Below are 23355 nucleotides of genomic sequence, written 5' to 3'. Positions count from 1 at the left end.
GCAGCCTTGTTTATGTCCCCATCTCTTCCCTCCCAAATCTTCCTTGTGGCATTTACCACTTCTCTCCCTTGTCTCTAGCAGACCCCACTCACCCCCTGCCATAAGCCCCAGGTGTTCTTACCACAGTGTTCCTCATGGAGCAGGGATGAGAGCACTGGTCTGGGAGTCAGGAGTTTGGGGTTCTAGGTTTTGCATTAACCTTGGGCAATGCTGAACTTCCCTGGGTACCAGGTTCTCCAATAGAGACAGACATAGCTGCATCCTGGAGGTTGATACTCTGAGTTCACACCCTCACTGCCACTTGACCTTGGGCAAGTTCTTTACTTTTCCTTCTGGGCCTTAGTTACCTCACCTGTGAAATGGAGATGATATAATATCTGCTTCCAATACTATGAAAAGTTTATAAAATAATATCTGTGAAACTCTTAAAACAGTGTATTCTATGATAATGTTCAAAAATATCTGTGGAACTCTTAAAACAGTGCATTCTATGATAATGTTCAAAAATACTAGCTATGATTGTGATTGTGATTTGTAGGAAAATGAGACTTGAATAGGATCAGTGTTTCCTAAACTTCGGTCATGTTTCCCATATCCACATACCACTTTTACTGTTATTTTTCACTAACTGTTTTTCTTTAAATTGTCTAGTTGTTTTGTTTTGTTTTGACCTTAGGTTCATCCTAAGTAGTAAGAGCCCTAAAGTCACTAAACTAAACATCACAATATGTTTCCTAAAACACATTATAATAAATACACCTTGGTCTACTGCATGTGGTCTGCAGTGATATTGTGTCACCACCAGGTCCACTTCCCACAGTGAGGACTGCAGAGCCAGTGGCTCTGAGCATCTGAGGCCCAAGTTGCTGCCTGCTGTGATTCTGACAGGGCTCCTCTCACCAGAATGAACGGTCAGCCCATCCTTTCATACATCAGACACTGCCTGAGAACCAGCTTTGTGCCTGACTCTGTGCCAGGTGCCAAGATGGCCAAAATATGGGTCTTTGTAGCCCCTGCTGTCTTCTCTAAATGGGGCATTACCAACCTAGAGAAAACGGGGTAGGGGGAGCCACAAAATGACCCAACTGCTGAAATCCCACCATAAGAGAAGCCAGGGCCACTCTCTGCCTGGGTGTGGGTAAAAGAGTATATCTCAGTCAGCTTTCACTGAGTAACAACTACCCCAAACTCAGTAGCAAACAATAGCCAGCATTTATTCTTATGCTTACAGGTGTACAGGTTGGCTGCGTGGTCTGCCCCATTCAGGTCCCTTAGCTACCCAAGTGTATATTCTTCTCCTGTGCAGGTCAGAAGATCCCAGAGGAGCAAGCAGCAATACATAATGTCTCTTAAGGCCTAGGCTCAGAATTGGTACATTGTCCTGTCCACCCATGTTCCACTGGCCAGAGCAAGTCATAGTACCAAGCCATGGAGGTCAGGGAAGGGCATAAAAGTTTGCTGAAGAATAAATTAATATACCACAGAGATCATCACTATTTACTCAACCTACATTTATTGAGTGACTACTATGTGGAGTACTCTGCCATGTTGGGGGAGATAAATATGGTACTAATAAGTGGTGAAGATGATGAAAACATGTAACCTAAGGGCTGGCACGTATTAGGTCCTAAATAAATATTCTATGAATGAATACCCGCTAGTACCTTTGAGATGCTAACTAGTGATGCGTGTTTCACATGGGTTATCTCATTCTCTCCTCCTAACTCTCCCCCTCAAATCCCGCCCCCCCTGCTTTGGGCAAGTACAGTCATCCCAGATCAAACAAGTGGGATACTGTCTTGGCCTGTTAAATGCTTGTAATCTTCTGATGTGAGCAAGGGGAGCACTGGTAAAGGCACAGCAGCAGGGAGAAGGCGAGTGTAAACAGATTATCCCTGATGTGAGGGGAAAGAGGCAGGCTTTGCACCAAAGAGGCTCCGGTTCAAATCCCTTGTGTGTTTATCCCCATGTACACCTTGTGCACTGTCTTGGGTGCTAACTCTTCAGGCACCCACCATGGACTAAGAATTTAGTGTGGTAATTAGCCTCTCATAGTTTCTTTACATCACTAGCCCCCTGCCTTCTTGAGGTCACATGCATCTTGGAATGTTCTCTTTAGAAAACTGCACATAGTTGTTAAAATGTCTGTGCAGACCCCTGGCCCCAGGTAAAGAACTCTGCTCTAATGATTCATTCCATCCCCACCCTCTTCTCTTCCCTTCCATCTCTTAAACACTTCATCCAGTGGAAGAAGCATTTTTCCATATTTGTATGCCAGTGTCAGGCTCAGGGTCTAACTCACATTGGTTGACCAATGAGTGTCTTTTTTTTTTTTTTACATCTTTATTGGGGTATAATTGCTTTACAATGGTGTGTTAGTTTCTGCTTTATAACAAAGTGAATCAGTTATACATATACATATGTTCCCATATCTCTTCCCTCTTGCATCTCCCTCCCTCCCACCCTCCCTATCCCACCCCTCCAGGTGGTCACAAAGCACCGAGCTGATCTCCCTATGCTATGCGGCTGCTTCCCACTAGCTATCTACCTTACGTTTGGTAGTGTATATATGTCCATGCCTCTCTCTCGCTTTGTCACAGTTTACCCTTCCCCCTCCCCATATCCTCAAGTCCGTTCTCTAGTAGGTCTGTGTCTTTATTCCTGTCTTACCCCTAGGTTCTTCATGACATTTTTTTTTTCTTAAATTCCATATATATGTGTTAGCATACGGTATTTGTCTTTCTCTTCCTGACTTACTTCACTCTGTATGACAGACTCTAGGTCTATCCACCTCATTACACATAGCTCAATTTCGTTTCTTTTTATGGCTGAGTAATATTCCATTGTATATATGTGCCACATCTTCTTTATCCATTCATCCGATGATCATCATCATCATTAGCTGTGTGCCTTTGAACAAGTGAAATAACCTCTCTGGGTCTCAGGTGTATCATCTATAAAATATATGAGCTTTCCTATCTCATCCAGTCAGAAAGTTCTGTGACTCTATGCACATGCAAATGAACTATCACCAACACCTTCATTCTCATTCTTTAGCTGCTTTAAAAGACACTCATCGTATAAAGAAGATGTGGCCAATGAGTGTGTTTTAAAGCAGCGAGAGAATGAGAATGAAGGTGTTGGTGATAGTTCATTTGCATGTGCATAGAGTCACAGAACTTTCTGACTGGATGAGATAGGAAAGCTCATATATTTTATAGATGATACACCTGAGACCCAGAGAGGTTATTTCACTTGTTCAAAGGCACACAACTAATGATGATGATGACCATGATGATGATGGTCATGGTAATAAAATAATGTTTTCCTCCAAGCAGATGACTTATGCTCAGATACAATTAGGTCTCATTCCCTCAGTACCTGGATAGAAAATGTTCTGATCTATCAAGTTGACGGATCATGTTGCAAAACTGTTTTCTTTCTTTTTTTTTTTTCTTAACATGGAAGAACTGTATTTATTTTTGAGTGAGATGAAATGTGATAAAACAGCATGTTTATATCATGGTATGTAACATACACAATTTTGTAGTCTGAAAGAATATACACTGAAATGTTAAAACTGGTTTATTTAGTAGAATAAAAGGTAATTGAACATTAAAAAAAATTCTACCTAGATGTAGTTTGAGTGTACTACAATAGATAGTATTCTTTAATCATGGTGGCAACTATCATGGACTGTTTATACCTAACTGCCATTCGTGTTTCTTTCCTACTAACAAAACCCTGTCTCACAGGCAAAAATACGTCGGTGCCAGGGCACAAACTGGTCCACCCATCCCTCTTTGCCAGTGCCCATCCAAGGGTGAAAACTGTTTTCTTGACCTTCATAGCCAAAGCTAAAGACACAGATGACAGAAACATATACGCCATGTCTCAACCATAGAACCATTGTCGCGTCAGCCCTTTAGGGCAGAGCCCTTGCCGCCCACCTCTTTCTCTGGGTCTCCCCTTTCCACTCTGTCCCTCAGTCTGTGTGTACAGACTGCTGAGAATGCAGGGGGTTTGGGGCTGGGACAGGACATTTGTCAGGCCAAGGGGCCAGGTCAAGCCAAGGGGCCAGGTCAAGCCAAGGGGTGGAAGGTGGGTTAGGGTCGGTGCAGGGGAGGAATTTGTTCCCGCAGAGTCCTGGAAATCTTATTTGGAGCCATTCTTCTATTATTAGTTTTGAAGGCACTTTGTTCTCTGGTACATTGTTTTAACAGCCACCAGGAAATCAGGCCCTGCTCGGGGTCAGCGATGCCACTGGTTCCTGCCTGTGGCCGCCCAGGTGGGAAGTGTACTGGTTTGTTTCAGGGCTGATTGTTCGTCATCGAGATCATTGCCGCCCTTTCTCCTTTTGTTGCCCACCCTGTCTGCATGGGGCAGGGAAGGGCTAGGAGGAAAAAGAGATTCCAATGAGTCTGTTTTTCTTTATAGCAATAGTAGCTACACTTATTTCTGTGTAAAAGGAAAAATGCTAAAATCCAGGTCTTAAGAGCGCACTGTGCCCTCTGGAGCAGCATTGTCCAGTAGAAACAGAATGTGAGACACATGTGTACATTTAAATTTCCTAATAGCCACATTAAAAGAGGTAAAAAGAAAAAAAAAAAGAGGTAAAAAGAAACAGATGAAATTAATTTAATGATTTATTTAACCCAGTATATCGAAATATTAGCATTTCAACATATAATCAACATAAAAAATTATTATGGAGACATTTTGCATTCTTTTTTTCATACTAAGTCTTTGAAATCCGGTGTGTATTATCTACTTAGAGCACATCTCACTTCAGATTAGCCACATTTCATGTGCTCAGTACCCACGTGTGTGCTCATGGTAGCCATTGGACAGTGCAGTAGAGCAGCACCGTCCAGTAGAACTTTTTACAGTGATACTAATGTTTTGTATCTGCACTGTCTCACACAGAGGCCACTAGCCACAGATGACTAGTGAGCACTTCACATGAGGCTAGTGCAGCTGAGGAGCTGAGTTTTAAATGTTATTTAATTTTAATTAATTAAAATTTAAATTTAAACAGCCACATGTATCTAGTGGCTACCATACTGGATAGCATAGCTCTAGAGATTTGATCTTGTTAGAGAAATATCAACTTAAACTTAACCTAGGTATCATTTTTCATCTACCACATTGACGGAGATTGAAAAGTTGGATAACACTGCTTGGCAAGGGTAATAGGACCTCTCATGCATGGCAGTGGGAGTATAAATTAGAACAGTCTTTATGGAGGACAATTTGACAATGTTTATCAAACTTACAAATATACATTCCCTTGGACCCAGCAGTTTCACTCCTGGATATTAATGTCACAGAGTCTCTCACATGTGTAGATTGATTTCTATAGAAGGATATTTGCTGCAGCAAAAGATTGGAAACCACATACATATCCAGTTAATGGGGGGACTGAATAAGTAAGCTATAGTACATTTTAAAAATGTACTTCAACTATTGAAAAAATGAGGCCAATTTTAATTTGATGTCCAAGCTATAATGTTAAGCAAGTGTAGAGCAGTGCATATAGTATGATGCCATTTGGGTAAAAGAAATGACTAGCCTATTTACGTCTAGAGCAGCTCTGGAAAAATGTAGAAGGAACCAATCACAATGGTTGCCTCCTGGGAGAGGAAGGGATGGATGTGGGAAAGAAGTCTACTTACTATTGTACAGCATACCCTTTTGGAATTTAATCCAATGCACTTCAATTACTTATTCAAAAAATAAGTATTTAAAACACAAAAAAGTAAACTCCAAGGGAAGGGTGAATCAGAGAAGGCTTCCTAGAGGAGGTGACCTTTGGACAGGGTTACAAGAGATACACAGGAGTCTTAGCAGGAGGAAAGCTGAGGCTCAGAGGCACGAACAAGCAGAACAGGACAGGCATGCGTGTGTACCCGGAGGTGGGTAGAGTACCAGTATATAAAGTAGAGCAGTAGTGGAGTTTGGACAGACACGAGATTGGCTAAATGGGAAGGGTTTTTGTGCAGAATTCGGACTTAACTTTATGAGCCATAGGCAGCCATTCACACTTTGAGGGAAGCGGGAAATGACATGATTGTGTTTGTGTGAAAGACAACCTTTGGCAGAATGTAGGGTGATTTAAAACAGTGGTTCTAAAGTGTGATCCAAGGAGTTCCTGAGACCTAGAAAGTACTAACTATGTAACTACAGAACAGATTTTCTTCGTATGCATCAACCAAAATAACACACCACAACAGATTCATTACAGAAGCAGATATGTGAATCCAGCTGTCTTCTGTGCAGCCAGCCATTAAAGAGAGTTATAAAAGTATGAAGCAATGCTGCTTTTCTCCCTACGTTTTCCGTTTTGGAAAATATAGTTAATTTTCATTAAAATGTGATAATTAGATTAAGAAGTAATAATACACTCATTACTTTTTAAAAGAAAGAAAGTTTTTAATTCTTAATTTTATTTTCTAATACTGCAAATATTGATATAACCAACATAAACAAAAGCTCTTGGGGCCCTCAATAGTTTTTAAAAGTATAAAGGGGTCCTGAGACCAAAAATTTTGAGAACCACTAGTCTAGAAGCAAGGAGGCCCTGTGTGCTTGTAATTCCGGTTGGATCAAAATAAACTATAGGGAAACAAATGCAGCTATCCAAACATGAGTCAGGTGGGAGGCATGAACTAGCAGTGTTGGAGCTGATGTGTGTTTTGCATATCCCAGCGCAATGTAATGGTCTGGGCAGGCATGTGTGAGAGGAGGAACCTGATTGATGGATGGGTTTTCACTGATGGAAATGTTGGTGCATGTCCTATACTCCATCTACGTACTACAAGATATTTCCGTTATGTCCAGTCTTTTGCTGTTACAAACATCCTGAGCATCCCTCAAGTACAGACCTCTAAGTGCCCACCACCTGCAAGAATTACGCTAGACTATGTCCTTAAAAGTGGGTTGCTGGGCAGGAAAACATGCCTATCCTCAGCTTGACTGGAAGCTGTCAAGTTACTCTCCAGTCTGTAACTCTCCCTGTAGCCTTGGATGAGAATCCTCATTTCTCCAACCCTTAGTATTGTCAGGCTTTTAATTTTGCCAATCTGATGGATGGATGTGAAATGGCATCTTGTTATTTTAACCGCACACACACACACACACACACACACACACACATCTTCTTGATCCACTCATCCATTGATGGGCACTTAGGTTGTTTCTATATCTCGGCTGTTGTAAATAAGCGGGCATTAGGCTTGAGTCCTCAAAAGATATTCAGGGAAGGTGCCTTTGTCCACTCATTCAACACACGTTGGTGGATCACCTTCTTTGTGTAGTGCTCTGGGCTGTGCTGGAATCTTGACACAGACATTGTGTTTCAAAACCATAATTTACAGCTACGATTATTGTCATCTGTGACTTTGAGGCAAAAACAGAATATCATATTTACTTCTAGAAAGTGTTTCCCAATCTCTGCCATTCTCATTCCCCCCGCCCCTTACCCAGCAATCTCCTTGGCTACGTGTTGTCATACACGCGTACAATGTTAGAAGGAAACTTTGGAGGTCACCTGGTCCAATGCCCTCGTCTTACACATAACGAAACTGAGATCCAGAGCAGGAATGTGAAATGCCTAAGGTCATACAGTTTGTTCGGTGCCCTTAAAAAATAGGTAACCACTGGATAATTGTTCTCTATTTTGCTACTTATGCATCAGATCAGAGAGTAACAACACTTGTGATCTGGCAACTTCTGATGAAAATTTATAAAGCAGACCTATAAATTGTGCACATTGTAAGTAAGCTAGAAAATATATACAAATGTAAGTTTTAAAAACTACTTAGGTTTAAACTTTCTTTTCTTCACAGAAGCATTTCGTATTTGTGGTCAAGGTGTCTAGACATTTTCAACATAGAGCGTTATTTAATTCCTCATTTGAGTGATTTTCATCATCAAAATATTTTTTATAGTATACTCTAAAGTGGGCATCACTTGGTCCTAATGATATGTAGCATAAGTTTGAGAGGCAGACAGTGACAACAGTGAAACCTCCCACGCAGCTGACCAGGAAACAGATCCAACAGGCCTCACTTCCCGATCACTCCCCAAAGCTTAGCCTCCACCCCTCCCCTCCCAAAAAGGGGAAGGAAGAAGGTTCAGAAAAGATAATGTGCCCATCCTTTAACAAAGCTTGGCTAACCCTTTGGGTCCCCCAAGTGCTCCTGTTTCCTGTGGCTAAAGTTAGACCTGTTAGATACAAATTTCATTTTTAATCCATGACTGGGCAGATGGAGGGCTACAGATCTTCTCCAGAAAGGACGGGCATGTGTTGGGGGGGTGGGGTTGTGTAGGAGTCTCTTTTCACTCATTCCAGGGAAGAGGGCAACAGAGTGTCACTTTTTCTGTACTTGTCAGGAGCAGCAAGATCGTGGGCCAGTTACTTTGTGTGACAGTTATGAGAGGGAGTTTCCACAAAGAGAGTGTTTCCTAAACCTCACTCATTTATGAATCATCTTTTACCATAGCCCTTAACATTGTAAAACACTTAATAGTTTTCTACAGACCGACAGTTTTTCCCTCATAGTTATCTTTAATGGAAAGGTTGTATTATTATAATGTAAAACCAGTATGCTGGCCCAAATTTGAATATAGGTATTAAGATAAATAGATACCCACAAAACAGAGTAACTAAATTCTAGCTAGATGCTGTTGCCCGAGTCTCTTCGCACCCTGGAGAGAGGGAAAGATTGAGGTTGGTAAGCACTGGGTGGGTGTTAAAGGTGAGGTAGCCCCAGTCTGATGGACTGAGAATGGACAGTGAATTAAAAACATGATAACTTTCCTACGTGATCTGCTGCTGGGTAAAGCCTGTCAGAGCAGACTCTCCCAATGCCCCACTCATATTGCCTAGGCTCACTCCAGAAATCACCTCCAGAGTCCCCTAGACCCATTTATGACTTCCTGTGTCCTTCAACTTGCAGGGGTTTCCAGCCAAGGGGGTTAACGTCCCGAGCGGCCCCTCCCCATCAGTGAGAGGCAGGAGTTGGTGGATTAAATACTTCCACCTCCCCACCCCTTAGTGGAAAATTATGAGGTGTGTCTTACACAGTCTCTCGGTGGGGGGGGGCCCAGTGGGTTTTACTCCGGCTGCCCACAGCTGTAACCTGGTGGCTTTACAACTTTTTGTGGCCTCCCTCCTTTTGCCACCTCACTTTCCCACTCCCCACCAGTTCTTCCTGGGAATCACCTCCCACGTGAACAGCTTATACCTAAATCTTTACCCAGGATCTGCTTCGGGGGGAGCCCAAACCAAGGCAGCTGGTAAGCATACTGCCTAGAATGATCTTACAAGCCACAAGGTACCAGACTGATCCTTTGGGAAACAGTACCCCAAGGTATATATCCAAATGGTGTAAAGCAGCATCACTTTTCTTTCTTTAAAGTTCAAAAATATATTGAAATTCTTGGTGTTCAGCTCTCTCTGCCATTTTCCCTAACATATTGGTGATACTCTGTTCTGATGAGTAACATCGTTTTCCATTTTTGCTGTTCCTCTTTCAATATGGTATTACCATTTGCTAACAAACTTAGTGTTTCCAAACTTGCCTGTAAATTTAATTTACTGTGTGGCATTTGTCCATTGTTTGTCAATCTGAGATATCCAGTGAGTAGAGCAGCACTGTCAGTCTGTGGCTGCTGAAAGTAAATGTTTGTTGATGCATCAGTGATGAGCCCAGGCTAAAACGCAGCAGGCAAGTGTTGCCAAACTCAGAGAGCCACTTTCTGGCAAACCTTTTACAATATCCTGAGGTGAACCAGGCCTTTAAAATTAGGGAGATTAAAAAAGTACTTCTGCAAGATGAAGCTTCTGTTTTGGCCTGAGCCTTATTGGCAGGTTGAAGGCAGGACTGAAGTTCTAATGGGGAAAGTACTTCTTATCTTCAGGGTTGGGCCCGTGCCAAGGAGGTCCTGTCCTGTGAAACCTATCAACAGATTGTTCAGAGAGTGGTGAAGTCTAGGGTGAGATATATCCCACAAGAAGTCAGAAGCATCTTTAATTGGCATGGGATCAAGAAGTCCAAGAGGAAGGCAGGAAGAGGGCCACCTTCATGGACAGAGCTCTGCACTCAGCAGGGCTCCACTATGTGGGCACATAACGTCCAATAAATATTTGTTTAATATTTGAACAAATCAATGCTTGGTAGTCAATCTTGCTTTGGGTTTTTAGGGATGGTGGCCTCAGAATGAGTATTCACCACAGAAGAGCCCCTATACATTCTTTCCTTCCCAAGACCAACTACGTAATTTGCAGGGGCCAGTGAAAAATGAAAATTCAGGTCCCTTGTTAAAAAAGTTAAGAGTTTCAAGATGGTGACCGCAAAGCTTTATACTCTATGTGCCCACATAACAGAATGCGCTAGAAGTACCACAGTAAGTGAACTTGATCTGGTTTCCGCATTCTTTGAACTTAGCTTGAGGGAGGAGACAGACGTTAACCAAGTTATCACACAAGTAAAGGGTAACTTTTTTTTTTTTTTTTTTTTTTGCGGTACGCGGGCCTCTCACTGTTGTGGCCTCTCCCGTTGCGGAGCACAGGCTCCGGACGCGCAGGCTCAGCGGCCATGGCTCACGGGCCCAGCCGCTCCACGGCATGTGGGATCTTCCTGGACCGGGGCACAAACCCGCGTCCCCTGCATCGGCAGGCGGACTCTCAACCACTGCGCCACCAGGGCCGCCCCAAGGGTAACATTTTAATAGGGTTAGTACAACAAAGAGGAGGCACATGAGGCTGAGAGGCCATAACTGGGAGATTTAATGTGGTTTGGAGCTATCTTGGATGTCAAGCTGATATCTGAAGGATGAGGAGGAGTTGGCTGAGAGAAAAGGGGGAGGAAAGAGGGTTCCAGGCAGAGGAAACATGGGGAAAGAGGAATTGGGATTATGGGAGGTTGGAGCGCAGAGCAAAGGGAATGAAGTTAGAGACGAGAAGTAGACCAGTCATCAGCCTCGTGATCCAGCAGAGGAGGGAGAAGAGGGGGTGCCCAGAAGCAGCCCTCGGCTCCCTTCCCTGGAGGCACAGAGGGTGGGGGCCTTGGCTTGACGGCTACTTGCGGAGGTTTGGATTCAGGATTTGTTCCTAGTGTCCAAGACTTTGATAAGAAACTTACAGAGGCTGATGCTTACCTACAGATCTTGATAGAACAGTTAAAGCTTTTTGATGACAAACTTCAAAACTGCAAAGACGATGAACAGAGAAAGAAAATTGAAACTCTCAAAGAGACAGCAAATAGCATGGTAGAATCAATTAAACACTGCATTGTGTTGCTGCAGATCACTAAAAGTACTATTAATCCTATGGATGCAATATATCAGCCTAGTCCCTTGGAACCTGTGATCAACACAATGCCCTCCCAGACTGTCTTACCTCCAGAACCCACTCAGTTATGTAAGTCAGAGCAGCGTCCATCTTCTCTACCAGTTGGACCTGTATTAGCTACTATCTTGGGACATCATCAGACTCCAACACCAAACAGTACAGGCAGCGAGCACTCACCACCTAGTAGCAGTCTCACTTCTCCAAGCCATGCCAGCTTGTCTCCAAACACAGTCCCAGAGTTCTCTTATTCTAGCAGTGAAGATGAATTCTATAATGCGGATGAATTCCATCAGAGTGGCTCATCCCCAAAGCACTTAATAGATTCCTCTGGTTCTGCCTCAGTCTTGACACACAGCAGCTCAGGAAATAGTCTAAAGCGCCCAGATACCACGGAATCAGTTAATTCTTCCATGTCCAATGGAACAAGTGATGCTGACCTTTTCTATTCACATGATGATAGAGATGATGAAGGGGAGGCAGGGTTGGTGGAAGAGCACAAGAGTGTTATCATGCTTCTGTTGTCACAGGTTAGGCTTGGAATGGATCTTACTAAAGTAGTTCTTCCAACATTTACTCTTGAAAGAAGATCTCTTTTAGAAATGTATGCAGACATTTTTGCACATCCGGACCTGTTTGTGAGTATTAGTGACCAGAAGGATGCCAGAGACTGAATGGTTCAGGTTGTAAAATGGTACCTCTCAGCCTTTCACACAGGAAGGAAAGGATCGGTTGCCAAAAAGCCGTACAACCCCATTTTGGGTGAGATCCTTCAGTATCACTGGACATTACCAATGATACTGAAGAGAATGTGGAGCTAGTTTCAGAAGGACCAATTCCCTGGGTTTCCAAGAATAGCATAACCATGATCCACCAGTTTCAGCCTTTTATGCTGAGTGTTTTAACAAGAAGATACAATTCAGTGCTCATATCTGGACCAAATCACAATTCCTTGGGATGTCAATTGGGGTGCACAACATAGGACAGGGCTGTGTCTCGTGTCTAGACCCTGATGAACATTACATTCTCACATTCCCCAATGGTTATGGAAGGTCTGTCCTTACAGTGCCCTAGGTGGAACTAGGTGGAGAACGCAATATTAATTGTTCCAAAACTGGCTAAAGTGCCAATATCGTCTTCTGCACTAAACCTTTCTATGGGGGCAAGAAGCACAGAATTACTGCTGAGATTTTTTTCTCCAAATGACAAGAAGTCTTTCTGCTCAATTGAAGGGGAATGGAATGGTGTACTGTATGCAAAATACTCAACAGGGGAAAATGTAGTTTTTATAGATACCAAGAAGTTGCCTATAATCAAGAAGAAAGTGAGGAAGTTGGAAGATCAGAATGAGTACGAAACCCACTGCCTTTGGAAGGATGTCACTTTCAACTTAAAAATCAGAGACATTGATGCAGCAACTGAAGCCAAGCATAGACTTGAAGAAAGACAAAGAGCAGAAGCCCAAGAAAGGAAGGGAAAGGAAATTCAATGGGAGACAAGGTTATCTCATGAAGATGGAGAATGCAGGGTTTATGATGAACCATTACTGAAACGTCTTGGTGCCGCCAAGCATTAGGTTGGGAAATGCAAAGTTTGCTCCTGGTGACCAGGGCAGGAGGCATAATGAAGTAACAGTCTTCCTTTGGGAGAACCTGTTCACTCCCTTCTTATTGCAGTGGTTCCTGTCTCCTGGACTTTCTGATGCAGATGAACAATTGAAGCGAGAAAAGCTTCCCTTTTTCCTGTTCTGTGGCAGTTACAATGTTGACTTGGATCTTGAGAAAAACTTAAGGTTTTGAAAACAAGATGTCTGCTCCTTTTCCAAATCCCATGTTATAAATCTTAGTCTCAAATTCTGCACTCTAGTATTGCTGTTGAAATATACAACATATGTTTCCTAGTTCATATAATCTTGGGTTCTCTCTCTCTATATATATTCACATATATACATGTATATAATATAGGTGATGCCAGAGTTTTCATAAATACTCCATCTACTGTAAATATTGGTTCCTCTGAGTTGTTTTAGAAAATTTAGCGCAGCGTATTAAAATCACGTGTTAGGAAATTTCGTGGTCTCACCTACAATAACTTTTATTTTGGAATTGAACTGTATTAAATTGTATCTAACTCTGGACTACAGTTTAATTATACTCAGTGCTTCTTAAGGCTTCATAAAGTAATTTTTCCAACCTTTAAAAAAAAAAAGTAGACCAGACCTGACTTTGCATAGGGTCTTACAGACACTAACAAGTCTTGAGAAATTCAGGACCGTGTTCATGACTAACAATAACACAAAGATGAGTAAAATTATTCACCCTTAATTTCTCTTCAAATAAACTGAGAAAGAAAATTGCCTCAGTACAGTTCTCATGAACATGAAAGAAAATTGCCTCAATACAGTTCTCATGAACTTGAAAGAAAATTGCCTCAATACAGTTCTCATGAACTTGAAAGAAAATTCCCTCAGTACAGTTCTCTTATTAATAGGAGATGATGTTCTTCCACATAATCATGTTCATGGACGCTGGCCAATCAGAACAGGCACCAGATATGGAACCAGCACACATCCATGGGCATTGGCCAATCAGAACAGGCATTAAGGACTGTGTGTGGAAGGAGAGAACTTGAACCTTTAATGATGAGGGGCCTTTAGGAGCTCTAACTCCCCATCTATCCCCATCTTTGCTTGGTTGGCTCCATCCCATCACTTAGGTGTCATCTCAAATGTTCCTCCTCTGAGAAGCTTCCCTGACCTTTTTCTCCGGTAGTTTTACCCCTCCCCACCTTTCATAGGCTTTCATATTACCCTGATCTACTTTCTTCATAACACTTAGTACACCCTAAAACTAGCTTTTTTATTTGCTTATTGTTTTATCGTCTCTGTCCCCTCTGAGGGCAGGAACCGTATCTCTTTTGTTAACCAATGTATCTACAGCAGCTTGCACAGTGCCTGGCACCTAATAAGTACTCAATAAAATATTTGTTGAATGAATGAAACTATAGAGTGAAATTCATTCATCTGAGTCTCTTGTTGTTCCTGGATTATTTATTTATTTATTTATTCATGCATGCATGCATGCTGCTCCGGGTCTCAGTTGTGGCATGTGGGATCTTTAGCTGCGGCATGAGAACTCTTAGTTGCAGCATGCATGCGGGATCTAGTCCTCTGACCAGGGATCTAACCCAGGCCCCCTGCGTTGGGAGCGTGAAGTCTTAGCCACTGGACCACCAGGGAAGTCCCTGGATTTCTATTGCCAAGAAATGAGAAATACTGTGGGTCCCAGAGTCAAAAATGGAATTTTATGGATGGCACATCTTGGTGTTTTAGTCTTTCTGAAAAGAAATTCTACAGTTTTATATTCACTATTTTGGATTCATTTGTTCATGTGTGTCAGTCAACAAACATTTGTTGAGCTTGTCCTGTGTGCTGGATTAGTCCTTAGAAGTGCCCAGGAAAGATCTGGACATGAAAGAATTCTACTCTTAGTAAAACACTGATTTCCTGGGAAATGGATTAAATGCTGGATGAATATGCTTTGATTCTGCAAAATCCAGATCTCAGTTTCAGACCTCAGGATAAAAGTGATTGGGATGGGCTTTGAAGCAAAAATTCAGGATTAGAAAATTTAGCACAAAGTCCTTTCCCCCTCCCTGCAGTCCACTTGTGGCTTATCACAACTTTTGCTTTTTTACTCAAAACTTGACAAGACATGATAGTGCTGCTGAAGGAAGGATTCCCTGAATACCTGCATGTCCCTGGGGTTTGGCGGCCCTTTACCTCTCTCCTGTAATTTGGGGTTGTGAAGAGGCCCTCCTCCACTTTCAGAGACAGCTGCAGAAGGAAAATGTCCCTCTAATCACAGTTGACATCTTTCCAGACACCACATCAGAAATGGTAACTGGCTTTCACGTTATTGTTCTGACAGCTTCTTTGCAGACTATTGCCAGGAGCATTTTCTCAAGTTAGTCAAGACTAGTCTGAAAACTGGTAGCCTCCCTGTGTGCAAATGAACTCTAGTTGGACAAGGAGAGAGGTCCAGTCCTTCCAGAGGCCACATTATGAGGAACTACATTAAGACACATTGTTGACATATTCAAGTACATTGTTTTGAGGGGAGGGGTATTACCTATTACACAGTTATTTTCCTTTTAGCTGTTTCTTTCTACTGAGAGAAACATCTTTAAAAATAAAGAGGCTCTTGTGAGAATTTCCAGTTTTGTTTGGAAGAGAGCTATTTTGATCAAACAAGCCTTAAATTATATTCTTCTCAGGCCTACGGAATTGTGTCCCAGCTAATACCCAACCAAGTTCTGCTGAAGTGCCTGGGCAGTCTCACTGCCTTGTAGGATCCCGGAGCCTGCAGGCACCAAGGGTTAGCAGATCCTGCAGAGCTGAGCCCTGAGGGCCTAAGGCCCCCTGGAGTTGGGCAACCGGTGGATATCAGATGCCCTGAAGAGGAATGAGTGTCTATGGGCTTGTCTTTTTCTTGAGGAGTGGTGAGAGTGTGCAGGTTATTTGTGAACTTATTTTACTGTTGGCAACTTAGTATTATTTCAAACTTATAGAAAAGTTGCAAGTCTAAGATAAGATACTTCTGAATACTCTTTAACCACCTTCACTGATTGTTTACATTTGCTTTCTCTGTGTCTCTGTGTATCAGCCTCTCAGTAGATAGATAGATAGATAAATAGATAGATATGGATAGTTAAAGATAGATAGAGATATAGAATATATGTATTTAACATATAAATGTAAATTATTTTTCGTCCTATTTGAGAATGAATTGCAGACATTACACCCCTTTAGCCCCAAATACTTCAGTGTAAGAACAAGAGCATCCTCACACAGTATGATTATCAGAAGCAGAAAATTTAACATTGACAAAATATATTAACTCCTCCACCATTCTTTTTTTTTAAAATTTATTTATTTATTTTATTTTTGGCTGTGTTGGGTCTTCGTTGCTGCATGTGGGCTTTCTCTAGTTACGGCAAGCAGGGGTTACTCTTTGTTGCAGTGCGTGGGCTTCTCATTGAGATGGCTTCTCTTGTTGTGGAGCACAGGCTCTAGGCACGCAGGCTTCAGTAGTTGTGGTGCTTGGGCTCAGTAGTTGTGGCTTGCGGGCTCTAGAGCGCAGGCTCAGTAGTTGTGGCACACAGGCTTAGTTGCTCTGCGGCATGTGGAATCTTCCCGGACCAGGGCACGAACCCGTGTCCCCTGTATTGGCAGGCGGATTCTTAACCACTGCACCATGAGGGAAGCCTCCACCATTCATTTTTAAAGTTTGTCAACTGTCACAATAATGTATTTTATAGCTGTTGTTATTCCTGGTCTAGAGTCCAATTCAGGGTCATGCATTGCATTTATTGTCACATATTCTTTTGTCTCCTTTAATCTGGAACAGTTCCCCAGGCCTTTTTGGTGTTTCTTGATTTTGACAGTTTTGAAGAGTAGAAACCAGTTAGGTTGTACAGTTTCCCTCAATGTGGGTTTATTAGATGTTTCTCCATGACTGTCTTTGGATTATGCATTTTAAAAAAATATCTGGAGTGATGGAAGAATACTTTTTTTAAGCTGTGCATTTTTCACAGGAATATGACAGAAGTGATATGGTGTCTTTCTCTGTGTATCACATCAGAGGATACACGGTATCAGTTTGTACCAGTATTGGTGACATTAGCTTTGGTTACTTAGTTCAGGCGGCATTTTCTAAATTTCTCTGTTGTAAAGTTACAATTTTTCCCTTTTTAAATTACAAGGAAATTGAAACTGTGGAAGAGTCCTATCCCTCATGAAATGTTAACCCACTAGTTTAGCATCCATCGATGATTTTTTAACTCCATCATCCCTTCTATGTTTATTAGTGTTCCATACAGAAGAGGTGTCCCTGCACCATTTATTTATTCATTTATTTAAATCATATATATTATATTTATTTATATTATGGGGTCATGGATCTCTGTTTTGGCTAGTGAGAGCCCTATAAGTTGGTGCCTCATCCATCATTCTTAGAGTACTTCATTACTTTTGATACATCAACATGTTTCAGGCTCATCTTGTATTTTCCCTACCCCAGCCCTAAAATCAGCCTCTTCTCCAAAGAGCTCTGGGTCCTTTTAGTGGAGACTGGTACTTTGAAACCAAGATCTGGGCACTTGGTGTGTTCATTGCTACTACGGTGTCATTGCACGAGTATGTGTGTATGTATAACCATGAATTCATTCTGATGCCTCCAATTCCAATCTACCTATATGCATCTATTTTAAAAAACTTTAGGTGTGCCTTCTGGGCACACTGGGCAGTTGTCCCAGTACCTAGATAGCCTATAATGGGGTGTGTGTGTGTGTGTGTGTGTGTGTGTGTATATGTACACATGCTTAGGGTATATAAGTATATGATAACACCAAATAAAAAGTGATAGTGGGCTTCCTTGGTGGCACAGTGGTTGGGAGTCCGCTTGCTGATGCGGGGGACAAGGGTTCGTGCCCCGGTCTGGGAGGATCCCACATGCTGTGGAGCGGCTGGGCCCGTGAGCCATGGCCGCTGAGCCTGCGCGTCCGGAGCCTGTGCTCCACAACGGGAGAGGCCACACCAGTGAGAGGCCCGCGTACCGCAAAAAAAAAAAAAAAAAAAAAAAAAAAAAAATTGATAGTCTCCTTCCTCCTACCCCAGACTCTGTCTCCAATGAACACTACATGTGCTTCCTTACAGAAAGAAATTTGATTCATACAATCGGGATGTATGTATATATATGTAAATAGATAGATATAGATATGTATGTATTTTCCTCTTCTAATTTTAAGAATTTGACACAGTAGGAAACGTGCTGTGCATACAATTTTATTATTATTATTATTATTACTATTACTCAATATATCCTGGAGGACCTTCCATACATTGTGTAGCTCTACACTATTCTTTCTAATTGTATAGTATTTCATATTATATGGATGGACCATAGTTTTGTTTAGCCAGTTTCTTTTGGTGACATTTTGTTTCCAGTATTTTGCTACTTATAAACAGTGCTACAGTAAACATCCTTGTGTGTGGATCTTGGTGAAAGTATATCCCACCGTTATTCCTACCAACTATTTTACTGATAGATATTGTCAGAGTATCTTCCAGAAAGTTTTCTGTGGTTATATAGCCTAATCCTTCTGCCTGCAGTATCTAGGGACAGGTTAAATGATGATGACGTTCTGCCTTGACACCTCTAAGGCTCTTGATACAAGTCTCCAGCAGTACCGATGTTCCCACCCAGCCAAGGAGATCAAAAAAAAATCAAACCAACCTTCCATCTTAAAACTCTAATTAAATCCCTATTTAAGTTGTTGTTTCTCACCTTAATTTAAAGTCTGCAGGTCTAATCTCTCCATGCAAGGATGAACGTCACCTGGTGAATAGAGATGCAAAAAAGTAACATTGTCTGCTCTTGTTAGCCCTGAGGGCTTGTGCTTAAAGCATTTGGTCTCTGATTAGTAACCAAATGACAAAAGCCTCCTATTAGTCTTGTTGAGACTCCTTTCTGCTGGAGGAGTGTGTGGATAGACTGTGAAGCGAAGCCTGGAGAAGTAGAAGCTGTGACTCCCTCTGGCTCCTGGACTCTTCCCAACCTCTGATCAGAGAGGAAGCCAACTCAGCCCTTTCTGTGTCTTTCACAAGGGACAGTCAATGTGAAGGTCGTTCAATTTTAAATTTCTTCCCAGCCTTATCTTTAAACACCCATGTAAATTGACATTACATTCTTCTTAAAATATACAAATAATGGCTTGCATGGCTTCCCACAAAGTCAAGTTGATGGACCATTTTTATTCTGTGGCTTTACCTGCCTTCTAGTACACTGCTAGTTTTAGAAGCACAGAGCCACGTTCAGCTTGTCTTAGGTTCAGTGCCCCAGAAGCAGACCCAGATACAAGTGCGAGTAGTTTATTTGGGAGGTGATCCCCAGAAGCACTGGTGAGGGAGTGGGCAAGAGAAGAAACAGGGAAGGGAAGGAAGCCGCTACAGCATGTGATCATGAACAGGTCAGCTCTGTGGGCAACTGGGGCTCAATCCTGCTGAGGACTTCTAGGAGACTGTGTGGCAGCGATTCTCAAACTTTGCTGCGCAATAGACTCACCTGGGGAGCTTCCGGAACTCCTGTTGTTCAGAATCCCTGGATAGCAGGAGTCAGGACCCCGGAGCATTTTAAACTCCCCTGGTGATTCCAATGCATAGTCAAGGCTGAGAGACTGTACCTCTGAGTTGTCCCCTCAAGCTTTAGGAAGCTGGGGTGTTTCCCTACCAGCTCCAGTTCATCATGGGTTGAGGGCTGCTCCTGGTGACACTAACGCCCAAGCATTTCTGGCCTGTGGAAAGCCAAAGCCTGCCAGGGAATGGTGACTGCTCAGGCGATGTGGACCAGCAGTATCAGCTACACAATTAGCTGGATATGATATCAAATCCTGGCTTTGTTCACCCACTCACAGAGCAGTTTTAATGAAGTCATTTAAACTCTTTAAGCCTCAGTTTCCTCGTGTGTAATAACTTCTTTGTCCAAGCTGTAAGGATTAGGTATAATATACGGAAAGCACTCAGCATACAGTGGATTCCTAATAGATCGTTGTTTTAAACCCAGCGAGGGGAAGGAGGGAGGGAAGGAAGGGACTACTTCAAGCGGCCAGAATATGCCATAAAGAAACTAAGCTTTAGCAACTCAGGTTGTGAGTTCTAGTCTGGTTAGACAACACCAAATAGTTCTACCAGGGAATCTTTTTTTTATTTAAAGGAATGTTCTGATCAGTTGTCAGGATTTACAGAGTGGCTTAGCAGGTGCAGTCCATTTCTCCAGCATGTTCCATCTCTGCTTCGTGTGGCAAGTTGCCCCCAGGAGTAGGTGATCCAGAGACCAGTGGCCGAAGGGAAGCCTTTCTCTTCCTGTGGATGAATGCCTGCCTGCTAGTATTTGGGGTGCTGCTCAGGAATGCATGGGGTGCTGTGGCTGCTAAGGCATTACCAGCACCGGGGTCTCTCTAGATAGGAAAAGGCAGGAACCCAGCCAAACATGAGTGAAGAACTAAGAACTCTCCTTGTAAAATCAGGTTCCCCATATTATCATGGGCAATAAACACATTTGAATCTGAATTGTACAGTTGGACCATCTAAGTTGTTTGGTTACATGGAGTAATTCCTTAGAAATTAAGCAATTATTTGGACATTCCCTAAACTATATGGGTAATATTTTTGCTGATAAGGGCCTCAGACAGTTCTGTATGGGAATAATTTTAATAAATAAGAGTTCATTATGCTGGTAAAAATAAGTGAATTAGCAAATAAAGGAGGGCCAGGGAAGCACCAGTGATAATAGTGTGTTATGAACCAAGGATTGTGATTAATCCAGTTCAGTGCGCCTGAGATTGGAAGAAAACAATGTAAAATAATAGTAATTATTAGAAGGCTTAGAAAAAAAGTGCTCTGTTTAATTAGATTTTGTGCTTCTTGTCAAATTCCATTGTTGAAAACCTTTGTGAAGATGAGCCCCCTTTCCCACTTTAGATGAGTGCCCATAATGGAGTTTTTCTGGAGCAGTCATTCTGGAAAATCTACTTGCCAGTGCTCTGCCCTGGACAGACAAGTTTTCTGTCTTCTCTACTGCTCCCCTGGCCTTGAGTGTCTTAGAGGGAAAAGTGGTTTGTAAATGTTTGTGGGATGAGAGTGAATCTGGCTGCCGTTGATTTCAGGGCTGGTGGTGGCACTGGCAGGCTGGCTGGGTCTCCCCGGCCTCTGACCTGCCTGGTTGAGCATCTTTTCCTTCCCATGGGAGACAGAGACCTTTCCTTGGCCAAGGTGACCTCACCTCTGCTTCCCAACAAGCTAAAGGCCAGGTGTTCTGTGGCCAAAAGCAATCATTGGGGCTTTTCCTGATCTGCCAAAATCAAGTTAATGGGTACACTTTTATACATTAGAGGAATTTTCTCCATGTTCTTTTCCCTGCTCTCACTTGCTGTTACTGCTGTTATTGCTGCTACTAGTAGTGATAGCTAATACTGAGATGTTACTGTGTGCCAGGCATTGTGATCTATTTAACTCTCACAATAACCTTAGTTATTATATAGACAAGGAAACTGAGGTTCAGAGAGGCGAAGTGATGTGCTTAAGTTTCTATAACAAATAAGTGGCATGATGAGGACGTGAACCCAAAAATATAACCTTAGAGCCCAGCTAGCATCTTTAAACCACAGTTAATGGCATCTGAGCACAAAATTGCATATTATGTTAGTTTAGATTTATTTACCAGCAGCTCAGAGAACACCATGATTTCCAGGTTTTCTACCCCGTAAGCACATTGAAGAGTCTAGAAAAAAGGATCATGGTTCCTGGATGCTGGAAAAGGGAGGATATTTTAAAACTAAGGTATTGGGCTTCCCTGGTGGTGCAGTGGTTGAGAGCCCGCCTGCCAATGCAGGGGACACGGGTTCGTGCCCTGGTCCGCGAAGATCCCACGTGCCGCGGAGCGGCTGGGCCCGTGAGCCATGGCCGCTGAGCCTGTGCGTCTGGAGCTTGTGCTCCGCAGCGGGAGAGGCCGCAACAGTGAGAGGCCCACGTACCGCAAAAAAACAAAACAAAACAAAAAAAACCTAAGGTATTAAAAATGGAGCAGGGGGTCCCTCTCAGTTCTCTTACTCAGCCCTGAAGCTGAGACAGAGGAGAGATGATATGTGGATCCTGTCCCTGCTCGAGCATGAGTTTAGTGAGTCAAGTTCCAGCTAAGGGCAAGTACAAGAACACAAAATCCTTTTGCTAATGTCTCCCTAAAGAAGGCGCAGATGAAAGCCCTCATCAAAGCCTCTGAAACCACCAAAGCTGTTTGCCAGCAGAGATAAATCAGAAAGGTTTGAGATCTGGTTTGAATTTAATAATTACAAATGACTAATCAGGGGCCATTTGCTGTCAAGTCAGGAGCTGCACTCTCTCCATCAGTGCATTTTTGCTGCTCTGGTCACTTGGTTATTAAATAGAAAAGCCCTGTGATTAAATCACAGGGCTGTTCCGACACTAATCAATTCAATCTCAGCCATTTAAAATTAAGTCAGGCCTTGCACTTGCCCTGTCTTTGTTTCAGAAGTGGGAACAACACACTGCAAACGTGACTGAAGGTATCCAGAGAGCATCCATTTATAACCCTGTGTGATGTGGGTAGCTAGAGGAGGGTCAGGCTGCATCCCAAGTCTCTTATCCATCATCCTGCAGGATCCCCCATCTCTAATACCACCCCCGCCCCTTGCCTGCCTCTCAACGTAACTACAAAGCAGCAGTGACAATAGTAGTAATAGTAATTATGGTAATAACCATGGTAGCAATAATAATTATCATTTTTTAATCTCTTGCCATATGCCCGGCCCTGTTCTAAATGTTTTTTCTGCTTTAATCCTTCAAATAACCCTATGATGAAGAAATCAAAGTTTACAGAAATATTTTATAGACACTTACATATCTCACACACCTGGAACCTGCCTGGCACGTAGTAGATCCTAGATAAATATTTGTGAGTGAATGAAGGGATAGAGAGCAACTTGCCCAAGGTCACACCAAGGAGAAATGATCGAGCTGGATTCTGAGCTCAGATCTGTCTTGTTTAAGCTCTTTATTTCTTTGAGGTATGTAGTAACTGCCTTGTGAGCCTTTTTATATTGTTGTAAGACACACATTGTTTTAAATAAATATTTAAATTTATTTTATACTATTTATTGTATTAATTTAAGTAAAACACACTTTGTTTTAAAACAATATTAAAAAAGAAATAGCACTGGATGGCAGGAGGATCAGTGGGATACCAGGGAACCAGGAACCAGGCTGGCGTAGAGAAAACTTCCCTCTCCAGCATTTACTGATTTTGTGACCGTGAGCAAGTCACTAAAGCCTTCCTATGCTTCAGTGTTCTTCTCTGTACAAGTGAACACCACCATGCTTACTTAGGCTGGGCTAAGGAGAAGCTAAAAAGGAACAGTCCTTTAAACAG

General features: G+C 42.4%; 1 protein-coding gene and 1 pseudogene across 4 annotated transcripts in view; both read left to right on the top strand.

Annotated features, from left to right (window-relative positions):
- The window catches only part of ARHGEF3 (Rho guanine nucleotide exchange factor 3), a 311757-nt gene that overhangs the window by 139244 nt on the left and 149158 nt on the right, over positions 1-23355 (top strand). The gene's annotated exons all lie outside the window — the stretch shown is intronic.
- LOC137232561 (oxysterol-binding protein-related protein 9 pseudogene) lies at positions 11082-13040 on the top strand (annotated as a pseudogene).

Source organism: Pseudorca crassidens, chromosome 10 (genome assembly GCF_039906515.1).
Source record: "Pseudorca crassidens isolate mPseCra1 chromosome 10, mPseCra1.hap1, whole genome shotgun sequence".
NCBI lineage: Eukaryota > Metazoa > Chordata > Mammalia > Artiodactyla > Delphinidae > Pseudorca > Pseudorca crassidens.
This window is presented reverse-complemented; position numbering and strand designations above follow the sequence as displayed.